Source organism: Schistocerca serialis, chromosome 8, assembly GCF_023864345.2.
Source record: "Schistocerca serialis cubense isolate TAMUIC-IGC-003099 chromosome 8, iqSchSeri2.2, whole genome shotgun sequence".
In the NCBI taxonomy this organism is placed as follows: domain Eukaryota; kingdom Metazoa; phylum Arthropoda; class Insecta; order Orthoptera; family Acrididae; genus Schistocerca; species Schistocerca serialis.
This window is the reverse complement of record NC_064645.1, coordinates 380,431,779-380,442,870: the sequence shown is the minus strand read 5'-3', so window position 1 is coordinate 380,442,870 and position 11,092 is coordinate 380,431,779. Positions and strand designations below refer to the sequence as shown.

At 46.6% G+C, this 11,092-nt stretch overlaps 1 non-coding gene across 1 annotated transcript; it reads right to left on the bottom strand.

The window, feature by feature from the left end:
• Positions 1-10,685: 10,685 nt before the first annotated feature.
• Positions 10,686-10,764, bottom strand: Trnap-cgg (transfer RNA proline (anticodon CGG)). Its single transcript has one exon. It is a non-coding gene; the product is annotated as a tRNA-Pro (tRNA).
• Positions 10,765-11,092: the final 328 nt, after the last annotated feature.

Here is an 11,092-nt window from a genome sequence, read left to right as displayed (position 1 = left end):
TTGGTGAGTGGTCTACATTGTACTAATTGCGCGCAGGTGGACGTGAAGTGGTATGCTTGTAGTCTTGTAGTCTTTGACGAGAGTAATGTTCATATTCCACCCCCTTCTCCAATCAATAAATCAATTGTGACTTTAACCATATTCGTAGACACTAAATTTAAAAGTGACTGAAGGGTTTACCAGTCTGTGGGCTTGAATGTCGAGGTAAATTGTCATTTCAGAGTTTTCCTGCTTTAGTATAAGATAAATGTGAATCAACCTGACGTTGATATATGTGTTCCCCCATTTTTTTAAGTAGTTTATAAATATCATTCACTCTGAACGTCTTCTGAAAATATAGTTAATCATACCATATTTTTAAATTTAGTAGTTCAATCATTTTTAGTCCCAGAACAATGCACTGACCATCAATATAAACTTCCCATCAGTAAAATTTAAGCTCGGGGCTGAGAAGGCTAACGAATGCTCAGACTCAACTCTGAAGAAAACAGATCTTCGGCAGCGTAAGTCGGCTATTTTATGCTGCTCATTTTGGACAGTTCCTGGAGAAAACAGCCTCCAGCCTCAGAGTGACGAGGAAACAGACCCGAAGCGCTGTGTTAAGTTGGTTGCCATCTCCCGGCTTTCCGCCTCATAGCATTAGGAAATTGGTTTTGATCGCTGCTTTGCCGTATTCCAGGGAGGAATTCTTCATCACAGGGAACCACATTTGACGTACGTATTGTGGTGTCACCGCCAGACACCACACTTGCTAGGTGGTAGCTTAACTCGGCCGCGGTCCATTTAGTACATGTCGGACCCGCGTGTCGCCACTGTGTAATCGCAGACCTAGCGCCACCACCAAGGCAGGTCTCGTGATACGAGAGAGCACTCGCCCAGTTGTACGAGAACCTAGCTAGCGACCAGATGTACGAAGCCTTTCTCTCTCATTAGCCGAGAGACAGATTAGCCATACAGTGATTGTACTTAAAGTCTCCTGTGTATCGTCAAGATCGATGTACCACAATGTTGGAGTAAAGTTAAGTATTAAACCTGCTCTGTACTTTTCTTCCTAACATTAATTACGTATCCTGTTCCAGTACTTCACGCCCGTCTGCGTTAGTCTAGCTTGCCTTTTCAGCCATCTCAACTTCACGGTGTCGGCCCAGATACCGACACAACATTGGCGACGAGGATGGGATCCGAACCCACGCGTGCAAAGCACATTGGATAGACAGGACACACTTGACTGTGCTCAGGAATCTTTTGAAACTTCGCCAGCCGTGTGTAACATTAACCGGCCCGCTGGAAGCGCTGCGCGGCCCGGTAACCGGGCCTCGCGCACGTCCGCACAGCTGCCGCCGCGCGCTAAGCCACGTGTGCCGCGCCAGCCCACAAATGTAGTGAAATCGTGCCCGCGGTGTGCTACTAGACATTCGCGTGAACATTGCCTGTCACGCCAAGCTATTTGCTTTTTCTGCAATAAGAAAGGACATGTTCAAAGTGTTTGCCAGAAAAAGCTCAGATCAGACAATCACAATCATTCCAGGCCCTTTGCTTCGCGCCGGAATCAAACCAAGGACACTCAGGCTCGTGGACCTTCGCCTATGGACATTCATGTCGTTAATTCCGCTTCGTCCAGTGACACTTTCTCTAACAGTAACTGTGTTCGTCCCACAAAAACTGTGCGTCGACGTCGCCGGAAATCACGTCAATTAGCAAGTGATTCTGTACCAGTGTCTATTCAAATTGCACAAAACAGTCGCTTTTGTCGTCAGCAGGACAATAAACTTTTTGTGGACTTAGACTTTGAAGGCAAAGTGATACCATTCCAGCTCGATACCGGAGCTGCAGTTTCATTGCTCAATCACGACACGTACAAACAACTGGGCAAACCTCCGTTGCGTTCCGCAAATGTTAAGCTAACTACATATTCCGGACAGACAATTCCTGTGTTAGGACAGTGCAGCCTTCTTGCAACATACCTGGGACATGTCATTAATGCCCAAGGCATACATCCGAGTCCAGAGCACCTCCGTGCCATACAAGAATTGCCTTCCCCTCAAAATGTGAAACAGCTACAGAGTGTGTTGGGTAAAATTAATTATTACAATAAATATGTGCGCAATGCCTCTTCCATTTCAGCTCCGCTTCATCGCTTACGCCGTAAAGGTGTTCCGTTCGTCTGGACGACGGAATGTGAACGCGCCTTTCGCCAGTTGAAATCGGCGTTGCTTTCTAATACTTGCCTTACGCCTTTCGATCCCCAGAAACCCCTTTTGTTGATGGTAGATGCATCGGATTTCGGGATCGGTGCTGTGTTTGCGCACAAAGTTGGCTCCCATGATCGCCCTATTGCCTTTGCGTCCAAATTGCTCTCGTCTGCGCAAAGAAATTATTCACAGATAGAGAAAGAAGCTTTGGCTCTCGTGTTTGGTGTTACTAAGTTCCATGATTTCTTGTATGGTCGTCACTTTACCATCATCACAGACCACAAACCTTTGACATCGCTTTTTCATCCGACCAAGCCTGTACCTCCACGTACAGCGCAGAAATTCATTCGCTGGTCTATTTTCCTCTCGCAGTACCGCTACGATATCTTGTATCGGTCCACTGCTAAGCATGGAAACGCCGATGCGTTGTCCCGTTTGCCTGTTGCTGAGGATAAAGCATTCGATTCTTCCGAACTTGCTTGCATGTTCATTGATTCGGAAACCGATGAAGTGGTCGAATCGTTTCCGATTGATTTTCGTCGTGTAGCTACAGCCACAGCTGCTGACCCTGTCCTTGCTACTGTTTTACGTTTTGTTGCTACGCAATGGCCCTTGTCAAAGTCTCGGATCGAGGATCCGTTGGTTCGCCGATTTTTTGCTCACAAGGAGAGACTTTTTGTTCGACGTGGTGTTTTGTTGTTGCGTTCTGATAATGATCAGTCCAGAGTCGTGGTCCCACGTTCGTTACAGTCCTCTGTTTTACGGCTTCTTCACCAAGGACATTGGGGTATAGTGCGAACGAAACAACTTGCTCGTCAGCACTGTACTTGGTTCGGAATCGATGCTGCGATTACGAATATGTGTTCTTCGTGCCCGGCGTGTGCCGAACAACAATCCGCACCGCCGCGGAAAGTCTTTGCGTGGCCAAAAGCCACTTCCCCTTGGCAACGCTTGCACATTGATTTTGCTGGTCCATTCTGGAATGCTCGATGGTTGGTTCTGGTCGACGCCTTCAGTAATTTTCCTTTTGTTGTCCGGATGTCTTCCACGACGTCCTCCGCCACCATCCAAGCGTTGTCTGCTATCTTTTGCATTGAAGGTTTTCCGCAGACTATTGTTTCCGACAATGGCCCACAATTCATGTCCGCAGAATTTCAGTCATTCTGCCAGGCCAATGGTATTCAACATCTGACATCCGCGCCGTTTTCGCCTCAGTCCAACGGTGCCGCTGAACGATTGGTCCGGACTTTCAAGTCACAGATGTTGAAATTGAAAGAGTCGCATTCTCGGGAGGACGCATTGTTGCTCTTTTTATCTTCGTATCGCTCTCAGCCCCGAGATGGTCGCTCGCCGGCTGCGTTGCTCCACGGTCGTCCTCATCGCACCTTGATGTCTTTGCTGCATCCGCCGCATCAGGTTCCTGTGCAGCGGCAGACTCCTGCTTTTGCTCCAGGCGACGTTGTATTTTATCGCAACTATCGAGGTTCACGGCGTTGGCTCGCAGGGCGCATTCTTCGCTTCCTCGGCCGCGCGATGTATTTGGTTTTGGGGACCTCTGGTGAGGTGCGTCGGCATCTCAATCAGCTGCGCCTCTGTCGTCGCTCGGGTTCTGCCGCTCCCCGTCTGCTTTCAGCGACGGTGCCGTCCGGTCAGCGCCCTGGGGACCCATCTACTGGTTCGCCTCATCCCCAGGTGTTACCGACGATGCCTTCCATTTTGCCCCATGGCGACGCGCCGCCGCCGCCGCAGCAGCAGCAGCCGCCGCCGCTGCCGCTTGTTCTCCCGCCGGCGCCGCCCGCATTCGACGCTTCGTTGCAGCCGCCAAGCGCCTCCCAGGGTCACGCGCCGCCGATCGCTTCCCGTGACCAGCTGTCCTCCGCCTTGGAACTCCCGCCCGCTCCGGACCACATGACGTCATCGCGCGTCGGCTACCCCGGCGCAATGGAGGTTGATCCTTCGGTCCCTCCTGTCTCTTTACGGGCGCATACACCGCATGTTGACGTGCACCCTGGACTAGTTTTTCAGGCGTTTCCTAGCTCCCCTCGGACCGAATGGCCGGGTGCGGGTGGCACAGCCTCGCCTGTTGTTAGGCTCCCCACCTCATCGCATACGTCAACATGTGGTCCTCCCCACGGCGGTCGGAAGCCTTATCACACGACCGTTCGCCGATTTGCGGGGGAGGAATGTGGTGTCACCGCCAGACACCACACTTGCTAGGTGGTAGCTTAAATCGGCCGCGGTCCATTTAGTACATGTCGGACCCGCGTGTCGCCACTGTGTAATCGCAGACCTAGCGCCACCACCAAGGCAGGTCTCGTGATACGAGAGAGCACTCGCCCAGTTGTACGAGAACCTAGCTAGCGACCAGATGTACGAAGCCTTTCTCTCTCATTAGCCGAGAGACAGATTAGCCATACAGTGATTGTACTTAAAGTCTCCTGTGTATCATCAAGATCGATGTACCACAATGTTGGAGTAAAGTTCTTCCTAACATTAATTACGTATCCTGTTCCAGTACTTTACGCCCGTCTGCGTTAGTCTAGCTTGCCTTTTCAGCCATCCCAACTTCACGGTGTCAGCCCAGATACCGACACAACACGTATTTCGCAGAAACCATATGTCATTAAGGGGCAATATTTTCATCCACGTAGTAGTACTGAAATGGTGAAATTAGGCAGACAGCGTCACGTATTCAATGATTTACAAACCGAACAGCTGAACCGCCTGTCACGTTGGCTCGTATTCAGAAAAACTTGACTAGGTAAGAATAATGATGTTGTTTATACTACATTAAAGTAAGAAACTATTCTTTTCATGTGAATTGGCTCCTCCGGCGTAAAATGAAATGAATAAGACGGTAGTAAACCAAGGATTAAGAGTGTACAAGAAACTATGAACTGGATAACAGAGGGAACAGGGACGTATCCAATCAGCACTGCTGATTCGAGACATACTTCCATAAATAGTTTAACTTCCACGACACGTTGACCGATATTTCATTACGGAAGAAGCAACAGAGGATGATTACCCTCAATGCTGCATCGATGACTAGATCATTGCAGACGGAGCAATATTTCGAAACTGACGTGGATGGCAAAGTCAGTAAGGACTGTCCTTTTAAGAGCATAATCCCCCTGGGTGTTGTGATAAACTTAGGTAATCATAGATCTAGATACATTAGTGATACAATTCTCCCGAGCTTCCAGCAGCGTCAGGTGGTCAAAAACCCACGAGTACCGGCTCAGTACTCCATTTTTTCCCCTTCATTTCGTTCCTCATTATTCTGGACATTTAGTCTGGGCGAACGTCGCATGACGTCTCATCAAGTCTGTCGTTGAATCCTTCACTCACTTTTCTTTTTTTCTTTTCATTGTAGAGGGCAACCAGTCCTCTGATTGAGCACGCTGGGCTACCGTGCCGGCACAAAAAACATCTAAACATGTAGCTGTGAACTCTCCATAATCGTCGGCCATTGTCAAGTAGCGACTGTCATGTGGTTGCTGGAGCCGTCCTTATAGAGAGGGGCTACCGCCTATGTAATCTCTGGTACCCTTTACGGCGACATGTGATATTCTGATTGCCATAATGCCGCTCCGGCTTTAGCATTAAGTTTGGTGAATCGCAAATTTTGGTTAACTGCAGACCTCCACTCCATACCCTCATTTCGTTTGTATATCTCTGGTATATTGAGGCCAACATCATCTTTCACAGACCTCATGAGTTTTCGAAATTTTGCTGGCGAGCTAGAGACTAAATCAGTTCTTTGCCTCTGTAGGAGTTCACTAATTTTAGCTGTTACCAAGCATAACAATGGAAAAAAGCAAGCTGCACGAACAAATACAGTGTTGGAAAAAATGCCACACTCTCAATCACAAGGCCATTTTATTGGCAAGTGAGATGACAATTAGTTCATCATTGTAGAAGTACATGACAAAATTCAGACCAAATGAAACACACGTGTCATAGTAAAGGGTGCCCAAATAGTCGCATCAGTACACGGTGAACCTCACTCTGGCAGCACTGCAGGCGTGTATTCTCGCATGAAGACGATTAGAGTCGAAAGACATCCTGCGATAGATTATCTCAAGCGTCTAGCGCCCTCTGCTTCATCGTTCATGCAGGCTCTGGAGAACAAGTAAATTCCCGCTTCACCGTGTCCCATACGTGTTCCATTAGAGAGAGATCTGCTGGACAGGGCAGATGCACATCACAAGGGGCGCATTGGGTTGCAGCAGCCGTCTGTGGACGTGCATTGTCGTGGTGAAAGGGCTCATCACTTTCCTAGCAAATGAATGACTCTACTACAAGAATAACAACCTGTGGAGGGTTGCAGCAGCCGTCTGTGGACGTGCATTGTCGTGGTGAAAGGGCTCATCACTTTCCTAGCAAATGAATGACTCTACTACAAGAATAACAACCTGTGGAATGTCTAGATAATGTAGGGGTGCTGGTTACTTTATTGTTTATGAAAACTAAATGCGACCGCGAGTTCTAACTGATGGCTTCCCACATGCTGAAGCCTTCAGTGGGACCTGTGTATCGTGGGCAATTGCACTCCATAATCAGCCGCTCACCAGGTCTGCGCCGTATGCGTGTACTTATATCACCTAAATGTAGACAGTCCCTAGATTATCCAGCATAATATTAAACTAGTACGTAGGAGTACAGATTTTTTGTTATGAGGGTAGTCATCCTTTTAAGTGTAAAGTAGTGGACTGAGTGTTTCTTCAGGGTTTTGGTATTAGGTCAAAGGGGGAAGACGGTCCGTCTAGAAAAATGCATCACCAATTTCTGGGACTCTGTCAGGTGCCCAAATTCTTGAGTCCTGTTAATCTTCTGGTGACAACATCTATATCTACATCTACATATATACTCCGCTAGCCAGCAAGCGGTGTGTGGCAGAGGACACAATTCGCGCCAAAGTCATATTTCCACCCCTCTGTTCCACTCGCGGATCACGCGAGGGAAAAACGACTCTCTGAACGCCTCAGTACGAGCTCTAATGTTCCTTATCTTTGACTGGTGAACATTGTACGATTTGAAAGTTGGTGGTAATAATATATGCTCTACATCCTCGGTGAAGATCGGATTTCGAAATTTAGTAAGCAGCCCCTTCTGTTTAGCGAGCAGTCTATCTGCAAGTGTGGCCCACTTCAAACTTTCAATGAGATTTGTAACGCTCTCGCGATAGCTAAATGTACCAGTCACGAATCTTGCCGATCTTCTTTGGACCTTCTCAGTCTCTTGTATCAGATCCAACTGGTTAGTATCCCATACAGACGAACAATATTCTAAGACTGGACGAAGTAACGTATTGTAAGCTATTTCCTTTGTTGAAGGACTGCAACGCTTCAGGAGTCTACCAATAAACCGCAATCTAGAGATTTCCTCACCCGTTACTTGTGTGATCTGATCATAACATTTGAGATCATTTCAAATAGTAACACCCAGATACTTGACGGATGTTACCGCTTCCAAAGACTGGGCATTTATTTTGCACTCGTACATTAATCGAGATTTCACCTTGTTATACGCAGTAGGTTACACTTACTAATATTGAGAGATAACTGCCTGTCATTATACCACGCATTTATGTTCTGCAAATCCTCATTGATTTGCTCACAACTTTCGTGTGATACTACTTTCATGTAGACTACATCGGCAAACCGTCTAATGCTGCTGTCAATACCATCAACCAGATCGTTCATGTAAATCGTAATCTGGCCACTGGAAAAACGTCCAAAATTCATATCAGCCAGGTTAAGGAAAGTGATTAAGCTTGGCTTTCCTGTCTCCGAGGGGGTGGAAAGCTTTGGTGGGGGAGGGTGAGCCTTGCCATCTTTCGTTCTATCGATTCTCCTCCAGCGATCGTACCCCTTCCAGCGCAAGTGAGGTGGTCGCGAGGTGGCGCCCAGGAGAGAGAATCGGCCGAGAGAACGTGCGGAGTAACAAGCAGCTAGTAACAGCGTGTGATTGGAAGTGGAGAGGAGAGGCAACCTTGGTGGGAGATAAAGTCGCTATGAAAACAACCATACGGGTGGACGCTGGCTGTGTTGGATGCGTATTGGAATGGACTGCGTAGCGAAGTATTTTGAGGGTCGTTAGCCGATTGTATGCGATTTTGGGTGCTTACTAGTGCCTACTCTTCCGATGTTGTTGGACATGGACTTCAACTGATGTAATAAAGTGATTTCATTGCGTTTATGTCATTCGTTGGAGACACGTTTTCTGCCCTCTGTGTTGTAAGTGTGATGAACCTGAGACAGATTACAGTTTCATTCTCAATAACGACACTCGGTGTACAGTTTATCTTGTGGATCGTCTCTACAAAACTTGTAGTGCGATTCTGACTGGCGGCTGATGGCATCGATTTATCATTTAAACCTTTGGGCTTACTGTGTATTATTTCTTAACCACAGTGTTTAGTCTGTTTCAGAAAGCAGTGTGTATCATTTAACACATTGATGCACATTGTATTGTCATTACCAGATTTTTCTCCCGAGTCTTGAAAGTTTATGTCCATCAAGGATGTATAATTATTGTAAGGCTACCCTTTTTTTTTATTTTGTGCCTTTCCTTGAGGTAATCTTATGTCAACGTGAACTGAATTTCTTGTTTGGGCATGATTTGGTTACTGCTTGAAGGCAGTGACAAATTGTTTAACGTTTTTTGGTGATAATTTTATGCTGTTTTATCTAATATTGTTCTCAGTTCACTGACTTTGGTTCATTAGGGAAGGATTACTTACTTAAGGTGTTTAAGTGTTCGTTATCGTATTGCAACGCGTGACTTCTAGGATCATAATTCCTTACGATTTGTAGTACCTTCGTGCCTGGGTTGTGGGTTTGATCTACGCCTTCGGGCCCTTACTTATCTTTCTTATTTAGTAGATTCCTACGTTCCGTTTATGGTCCATGTACATCCTGTAACAGTTGCCTGTTTTTAAGGTAATACTGCTTGAGGGAGTGTGTGTGAAACAGGCGTTCTGAGGCTTGTATACCTCACGGTCCGACGTTTTGTGGTTGAGCGAGACAACTGGCAGTTTTCCACGCTGCCTGTTGTGTAAGACGATCGTGTCTGTACCTGTTGGCGCCTCGAGTTTAGATATATCTACAAGAAAAGTGTCGTGTATTGGTGCAAGGTTCACAAATTTAAAAAGAATTCCTCTACATGTAATTTTTGCCTGTCTTTTTCAGGCGTAAGCTGCGTTTCGTATGAAAGGCTTGCATGTTTAAAGTTGCTTATTGTATGTACTCAGTAGCGAATGCATTCCCTAAGCATGACATTTATCACCTGTGAGTCAATTTCGACACTCTTCAGTTTGTCTTCAGTCTAGTCCTCGAGATACGTAACATCAAAAGCAGTTTATAATCCCATTAAAGATGCATTAGCGTAAATCGGCTGCTGCCGTCCGATGTGTAATCATTGTAACGGTAAGCTGTTCAGAAGATTGTTATTTAATCCTAGTCTGTTGCTTTTATTGATTGTATCTTTATGAAAATTGTTTCAAGGGCAGACTTGTGCCTGATTATGTATCCGGTAGTCACTCATTTGGCAAAACTTTTCATTATTATTGTTATTTGAATTAATTGTTTACATGAATGAAGTTTCGTGTGCAATAAAAGGTGAGTGAACTTCTATCCCCTCCACGAAGGTCCAGTCCTTCTACTTAGTCCTTTATAGGAATTTTATGGGGCGCCAATGTATTCCCTCATCAATTTGTTCACGATTCCTACTGTCTGGCCAATTGTACATAATTGCATCAAGAATCTTTGCATCACTATAGTACTGTCCACAGTTACGTTGAAAACGACGCTGTCGTATCAAACCCTGAAGATCAGTGAACCACTGAGGGTATAGATGTTCTGGCTTTTTTCTCAATCGAAAGAACTTGTACAAGTTACAGCGAAGTGTACACGATCCTTAGTGAGGTCGGAAATTAAATCTTCAAAAATTAGCAATTCCGGCTTACTAGGTGGGAATAACTTCTGACTGAGGCGGTAAACACCTGTGCCAGCCATTGACAAGAAGTAAGGAAGTTTCACAGTACCTTGCATTTGATGTGTAGCACAATGACCGTTGAACTGAGCGTAGTACTCGTTCCATTCCTCTTGTTGTTTATCGAAACCTCGGAATGTAGAAATACACGGAGGCGGGGGCTGTGGATGTGGCGGGATGTTATGGCGGAGTTGATGCAGCAGCGGCTTGTGCATTAATGATTGGTGGTCGGCCGTCATCAACTGCGACATTTGGTGATTCTGAAACTGAATGAACTTCATTAGATCAAAGCCAGCAGCAAATGGAGGCTTAGACGCATGTGGTGTAGGAGGTGGGTTAGAGGCCATTTTAATGAGAAAAACGCCACAAGAAAGTAATGACACACAATTGTGTGTGTGTGAATTTTTAAGGAACCAAACTTCTGAGGTCGGACCCTAGACTTACACACTACTTAAACTAACTTACAGTGTGAAACTTCCTAGCAGATTAAAACTGTGTACGGGACCGAGACTCGAACTCGGGACCTTTGCCTTCCGCGGGCAACGCTCTACCAACTGAGCTACCCAAGAACGACTCACGGCCCGTCCTCCCAGCTTTACTTCTGCCAGTATCTCGTCTCCTACCTTCCAAACCTTACACAAGCTCTCCTGCGAGGAGGAGAGCAAGTGCAGGTTTCGGAAAGTCAGCAGCTGGACAGATCAAGAGATATGAGCCGAGATGTGCTGCTGTGTCGATGATGACCTGTAAACAACTCGACGACCAGCCAGACGTAGCACGTATTTTGCCGGCCCCTATAGTTTTGTCTCGGCTTCGCTATGGTATCTTCCTCCTCGCGCTTTAGAAAACGGTGCACAATACGCGAGGGCAGCAGAATCCTCGAAACGGTGAGCCGTGAAAACTCC